This window comes from Alosa sapidissima, chromosome 14 (assembly GCF_018492685.1).
Source record: "Alosa sapidissima isolate fAloSap1 chromosome 14, fAloSap1.pri, whole genome shotgun sequence".
NCBI classification, from domain to species: Eukaryota; Metazoa; Chordata; class Actinopteri; order Clupeiformes; family Clupeidae; genus Alosa; species Alosa sapidissima.
The window spans coordinates 31,500,950-31,508,299 of NC_055970.1; positions in this window are offsets into that span (position 1 = coordinate 31,500,950).

Consider the following 7,350-nt stretch of genomic DNA (forward strand, 5'->3'; position numbering starts at 1 on the left):
AGTGTTTCTTCTGTTGCTGGCACCGACTCAAAGAATCCTGCTCCGCAACCAGACTGTCCCAGGGAGACAGCAGAATTGCTGCGTGTGCACTTCCCGCGTAATTGGCATATGGATACCCTGCAGGGAGCTTATCGGAGCCAAGTGTACACAAATACTTTAGTCACCTCACTTTAAAGCACCGCCTTAGACTTGTTCATAGATTTTCCTGGCTACATATTTCATTATTGAAACACAGCGCCGTTTCATCTCACCTGACCTGGGGTCAGTGTTTGGTGATCTGTCCATTAGAGTAGACTGTACAGTACTGACAATGAGAGATCCTCCTTGTTTGCATTGTTGCCAAGACACACTTAATGTGTTGCCTTTTATCGCATTAGATGAGGGTTTCCGTAATTCGTCCCCCCTCATCTTTTCCGAGCCGTCCTCTCTCTACTGTTACTCCGTGAGAGGCTTGCCTCCCCCCTGCAGCCAGGGGCCATCTGCACCCTGCCTCCAAAATAGGACTGAAGCTACAGCTCACCCACATATGGCCCCAGGTTGTTTGAGCAAGAGTGCATGTTTGCATATGTGTGGGCGGGAGATACTAGCTGCTCTTGTTTTTTTGGTTGTTGTTTTGTAAGAATGAGCGGCATCACTCTCTCATTATCTTCTCAAGTAGCCCTCTGATGTGTTTCTTCTCATTGTTCCAGCTTGTCGGTGTTTTCTAATCCAGCTCGATAGTTTCTGTGGTTGCCAAGAAAGCTCCACCGGCACATCCCCTTGCTCTTTGCTCGCTCAGTGCATGTCTATTTCTGGGCCTCGATTCCGGAGGATGAGAATGGAAGCCGGAACTGTGACAGCGCGCCGAGAGGAGGGGCCTGCCAATGGCAGTGCGTCTGAGTGGGAAGCTGAGGCCTATATAAATCCCGGCTGGTGTAGGGCACCACGGAAAAAAGCACCGGCTGCTCCTGAGAAACAAGTGTGACTCGTGTGAAGAAACGGAAGAGAGAGGGCAGCCACCAGAGAACTGCAAAAAAAAAAAGCAAAGAAAAGTCTACCGTGCTGAAGAGAGAGCAGCTGCGAGTGCCAGAGCACATTGTGGTGGGAGGATCAGACACGGTGAGGACAGCACTAGGACCTCAGAGACCACCTCCTCATTGCTACTGCTAATCTTCTGGGAGAGGAGAGTAACGGGGGTTTCGCCACCTCCAGTCCCGCTGAGATCCTTGAAATCTGGGTTAAGAACTCTTTTCAGGATCTCATTTATGGTCAGATGGAGACGACTAGGTTAAACGCGCTGCCTGCTCGCCTCACAGCTCTGGCCGTGGAGGAATTCCCCCAGCGCCCGCACGCGGCCAAGGCCTCTAATTGGCACCAGGAGATGCAGTTCACCTGTGCCGGCATACCTGAGGAGGAGGAGGGGGTTTCCAACTTGGAGGAGGAGAGAGCGCGGCGCTCCTTCCAACAGAGCCTGGAAACCCTGTGCAGGGGAGCCCAGTGGCGCCACTGGCAAGAGTGGCAGTCCGGTGCCCGCACACCTACGCAGGTCAGCCTGGACTCCAGCGACTCGGACTGCGTTTAGCGGGGGGCTGCCATATGGGCTGCGCCACCCGTGCACCTGCTTCAAACGCGGAGCCAGACTTTCAGGGCGGGAGTCCTGCTCTGCCATTCTGGATGTAGAGAGGTTCCTCTGCCTGTGCTGAAACACTGACATTGAAGCCTATTTTTGAGAGAGAAAATGTTATGCAGTGTTAGTATATTTTTGATGTGATGATTTATATCTTGCCAAATGCTGAATGTAGCATGTTGCATTTGCTAACAATACTGTTTGCAGTTTTTGGCATGCAAACTGCTGAAGGATTTTTTTAAACAATGCCTTTTGTCCTCTTGTGTTTGAAATAAAATCCAAAGCAAACAAAAAGCTCTGTATTCACAGATTCCTTTTAATCTCAATATTGTCTGTACTTACTGAGCATCAGTCAAAAAGCATACAGAAATTGCTTGCTGTCAGATCAGAGGCTGACTTGGCCACCAAACAAATGTCTCAGCCAATTTTCTGATCATTTGATGGTGACATTCCCGAGACCTTTGAGAGAGGCCGTGTTCATAGTGCCGTATCTTATCAAAGGAGCATATGGAGAGAAGTCTCACGCGATCCTCTACTGCCTTATTTTTCATTTAGATAGTTCTCATCTATGTCCAGGAACTGGATATAAATTCTTGAGCTTACTACACAAGTCTGATTAAAAAGCCATCATCAAGTGTATAGGGATGCAACACACGTGAAGCTTTACTTAATCATCAAGATACTCTCTTAATTGCACCTCATTTTGCACTGACATGAAGTGGAAAAAGCGAACAAATATTTATCTCCAACTGAATCGAATTTAGAAGTGCTGCCAACTGCATAAAGCTTCTTGGCACACTGTCTCCTTGAATGCCATTTATTCTCCGTGGCATGCTTCCTAGTGACAGGATCGGCTGATTTATTAGATTTAGCCGACAAAGGTAATGTTAAATGGAGTCTCCTGGTCACAAGCTTCGGCCTCTCCTTTTAAAGCTTACATTTTGGATCTGAGCCTGTGTTCATAAAGTGGAGATGTAAGATTTTGTTTGACAAAGAACATTGCAGGTGAAGATAAGAAGCATTCTCATGGACTTCTAATGGTAGTTTCCAACTGTGAGATGCATTTTGAATACATGTCTTGACCTCATTGTGCATTCTCTTTACTGTTGACAAATTCCTCTTAAAGTCCAAGCCCAGATGATTGACTTTTAACTTCTGAGTCTCTTGGTCTCATGGCCTGCCTTGGTCTTCCTCTCAGATGTATAATTCCTTTTAAACCCAAGGCATTCTATTTTGGCTGTCTTATTATATCTAAAATTGGCAATCTGCAATGCAGCTGATCATTTAGTTTCTAGGATAATTCTATATCCAACAATTATGGAACATAAATACAAATAAAACAAGTAAAACAAAATGTTTTTGTTGTTGTGCTGATTACAACGCTGTTGAATTATACAATCTATTTATTGATCACATCCTTGATCTTTCATTATTATTTTTCCGATGCTTCTCCATGTAATATGTATCCAATGAAGCATTTTCCCCCAGGCCTGGTGGGTGGAGGTGTGCACTGCTCCATGTGGTGTCACTGTTGCATCGCCGTGACGAGCCTGGGCCCTGTGAGTGAGAGGCAGGTAGTGCCCAGTGCACCGCTGTGACAGAAAACAGTTTGTGCACGTCAGCGTCTCCTGTGCTCAAATCTGCGGCTGTAAAATATGGCCACTGCCGCCATTGCTCTTGCACCCTGTCTATGGGCTTGACTTTAAGCTGCTCACAAAACAGCCTTGCAGCCCACGGGACCAAACAGATATCCGCACTTTGCCAGGCAAGACGCAGCCCTTGGCGCTGAGAGATGTGTAGTTATGGAGAGCGCCATTCATGTCATAGAGCCTTACAGGCAGATTGAATCCTGTAAAAGGTAAGTATTTAGTACCTCTCCAAGCATGTCCTCTTGGGAGTTGCTTTTGCCTGCTGTCGGCCAAAAGACTGGACAAATTCCAGGTGATTCGAGAGGGCAGAAAAACACAGCAATGTAGGACAATTTCATGGAAGAAAACTACCCGTAAAAGATCAATCTTTTTTCTGCCACATGATGCCATTGTTATTAATGAGGCAACAGGATGCCTGTGCCATTTTGCAGTACGAGCTGCTCGGATGAATTCACTTAATGATACTAAATGAAGTCCCTGTGTTTTTAATACGATACAAGGCAATCATTTTCACTTTTCCTTTGTGACTGGACTGTGATTGCTCAAAATATAAAATTGATATGGCATACAAGGCGTAGACAAGCACCTCTCTGTTTTTCATATCGCCTGTGATTAGTCATTCCTTTCCATTCCAGTCCAGTGGCTTCTCTTCTGTATTTGATGGTAATTAAAGGTATTAATCAATTTGACTCTCGACTAAACTACAGAAAGAAGCTTTTCCCTCCCAGCTCTATTCATTTGTGTGACCTTGGCATACACACATACATTCAGATTGACATGGGCATGGACTCAGGGGCTTTAAGCATTACACAACTCCTCAGAGGCAGTCTTGGAAGCACATATCCAATCAAGTCGCTGTGCACCCCTCCGAGGGGCTCCAGATATGATCTCTTTGTGGGTGCAGTTTTGGATGGTGTTCACGCTTCGTTCTGCTCTTTGCCATGGCACTTCCTCAGTAATGGTGGTAGTGGCCCTTGTAGTTAATTTGGCTGCTCTTTGTGCTGGCTGCCTGGCACCCTGAACTCCACTTTAATTTGTTCTGCTGTGGTTGAAAGATGAATGACTCGAGTTCTATTCTTGGCATTCTTCTGTCTATGTCCAAATGTTTCATCTCCAACTTGGCCAGGGCCGTAGTCACCATAGACATTGAGGGGGACGTGTCCCCCCCAATATTCAAATATGACCAAAATGCCCCCCCCCCCCCCCCCCCCCCCATATTTGGACATAGAAAAATAAAGAAAGAATAAAGCGCTATACTAGGCCTACAGGAAACCAACATGTATCTGAAATGTAATCAAACGTAAATAACGCACAAATTAGTGACCTATGGTTCCAGAGTAGCCTACACCCCTGAGTGGTTTGTCCTGGTGATTTTCCGTTTTTCGTTAGTGGCGTCGTGCGCTATCAAAAGCTTCCATTTACTGCACCCTACTGCGGTGAGGTAGGGCTGTCAACAATATCGCAAAAGCTACCGGTACAATTTTCACAAAACTTCTTGGAAAGGTGTAGCACAGGCTAAGGAAATCCCATACATGTTTGGAGCCGATCAGACTGAAAGGGAACATTTTCCATATTGTAGCCTATTCTCGCAATGATAGCGAAAGTGAAACGTTTTATTTTAAATTATGAATTTGTGCAAGCCTGTGTCATTTCTTTCACGTCTTTCAACATAAATAATGCATTCATATGCTAGTAGTAATGGCAGAAATCACCGTGTATAGGCCTCTTAGAAATGATTGTTGCATCTTGCATAGCCTATTATTTAGATGCGCACTCAATCGCGCATCCGTGCAGGCAAAACGTGATCTGGCGACGTTTACAATAAGTGATAGCCTACAGTTAATGTGAATCGCGGACAATAACCAAAGAAAGGAATTTGCACCTCCATTCACCAATTAAAGGCTGTAGTAGGCCTAGTGTTTCTACATGTGGGCACAAAACGTCATTTCAGAAGCCAGTCTATAATGCATACAGGGGTAACATGAGGTGAGTCAGACAGAAGAGGGGCCTGTCTTAGTAGCCTATTCCTGAATCCTGTCCCTTTCAAACTACGTTAAAATTGTGTGATTAGCCGCCAGCATAATAAAATCTAAATTAAAAGACAAAATCTTATTAGGCTCCAAACCTATGAGTCTAAGCCTTAGTTTAAAAAAATCTTCAGGTGTAAGTAATAGGTCAAAGAACCACATTCTGTGTAATATAGAGGTTATCATAAGATACTATACTGTAGTTTGTAATTTCTTTTAAAGTATACATTTTGAACACAGCATTTGGAGTCACAGGTCCAGGGATGGACCAGTGAAGTTGCTTATTCTCCACCCTTCTCTTTTCACAAAACTCACGGGGGGTGGGGGGGTGGGCATCTGTCCGTCAAAAGTTTGGAATAACCTAATTGACTGACCTAACTAACGACTTGTTTGTGATTTTTAATAATATTTTTGCATGAAATGTATTAAAATTCTGTTTGGGGGTCCCTCAGACACCACCACAGATTTGGTCCCCCCCCCAATGTTGACATCATGACTACGGCCTTGAACTTGGCACATGTTAAATTTCGGCAATCAACTTTACATATCTTGTTAAGTTTAAAATATACAACTTGGAAAACTGATGCATACATCTGAACTTTAAAATCCATTTATTGCTTGAATGCTTTTTGAAGATGTTGAATGCCTCTCTAACGTTGTAGCCTACTATTGACTATGTACTGTAACTACAGATATTTAGTTGATGTGTCAGAATCAATTCTTAAGATTTTAAATGGCAACGGTTTATTGTATTTCATTATAAAAAACAATCCTCTCAAAATCAAAACAGAACGGTTTAATGCATGGTTAATTCATGATAGTATTTACAATGATATATCCATTCTCCATTTCTCCAGTGTTTGACTTGTACAAACTGTGTTGTTGGTGAGCTGAGTGATAAACTGAAGTTGAGCACCCATGGTCTAAAAATGAGTATACATAATTAATCACACAACAATGCAATTTTGATGCACAATTATGAATCGCAAACCTGCATTTCAATGTTATGAGTATGACTTCTTTGTTAGTTTGTTTTGCATGTGTGTGGATGTGTGTGTTTGCAGCAACCCAATAGAGTTTGACAGATTACTGTGGTAATTGGAGAGTCCAGTCTTGTTTTTCTGCAAAGTTTCTGACCAAGTCATTATGATTTAAATGTCTCATAGACTTGGTATTCTCCCCAGCCCTGTTCTCCAGAACAGAAGGAGCATTCCTAATCAATTCTACTGCATTCATTATGCATTGCCCATCACATGCAGTCATAACAATCCTTATAGAGACTTGTAGATAAATATGATTATGAGTTATACAGTAATTCACTTCTAAAAACTTCCAACTGAAAGTAAGATTTTACTTCAAGACATCTCCATTACATGTCGTAAATGTGCTCATAACCTATTACAGGAACATGCTCATATTGCCCATTGGGCTCTTGGAATACTTATTGCCGATAGAATAATGATACCCATGCAGTGCCTCGTTAGTAGTTTCAGCCCGATTCTGTACCGAGAGGTTGATGCTATTGTTCAAGCACAATGCTACATACGTTTTTTTTTTTTATTAACTGAAGAAAGCTGTTGTGAATGGCAGTTCCATTACCTCGAAGTACACATTAGATATAGTATAATACACAGTGAGGAGGGTGGAGAGGAAATTATGCGTATGAATTTACACTTTTTTCCCTCATGGTGATCAGCCTATTCAGATTTTGGTGGACTGTTCAATATAAAATGTTAATGTGACATTCAGGTTAACACATCCGAAATCTTCAGTCTCCAGCAATACATTCCAGAGGTTTTGTCATGGTAGCACTATGCACAGGCAGACAAGAAGTCTTCCTTTCTTCTCCTCTCATTATTCCCCATGATTATCCAGTCAGCTCCCATTAGAATTTTCCCACACACAATGAAATCATGAAGCCACAGCGTGATGACTTCTTACACTACCGGGGAAAGCAAGAAAATAAGAAATACATCCATCTACATTCATTAGCAGATAAATTAGCCCTCTGGAACATAGCAAACAAACTGAGCATATTGTGAGCCAAATTGTTTGATTTAAAGACCTC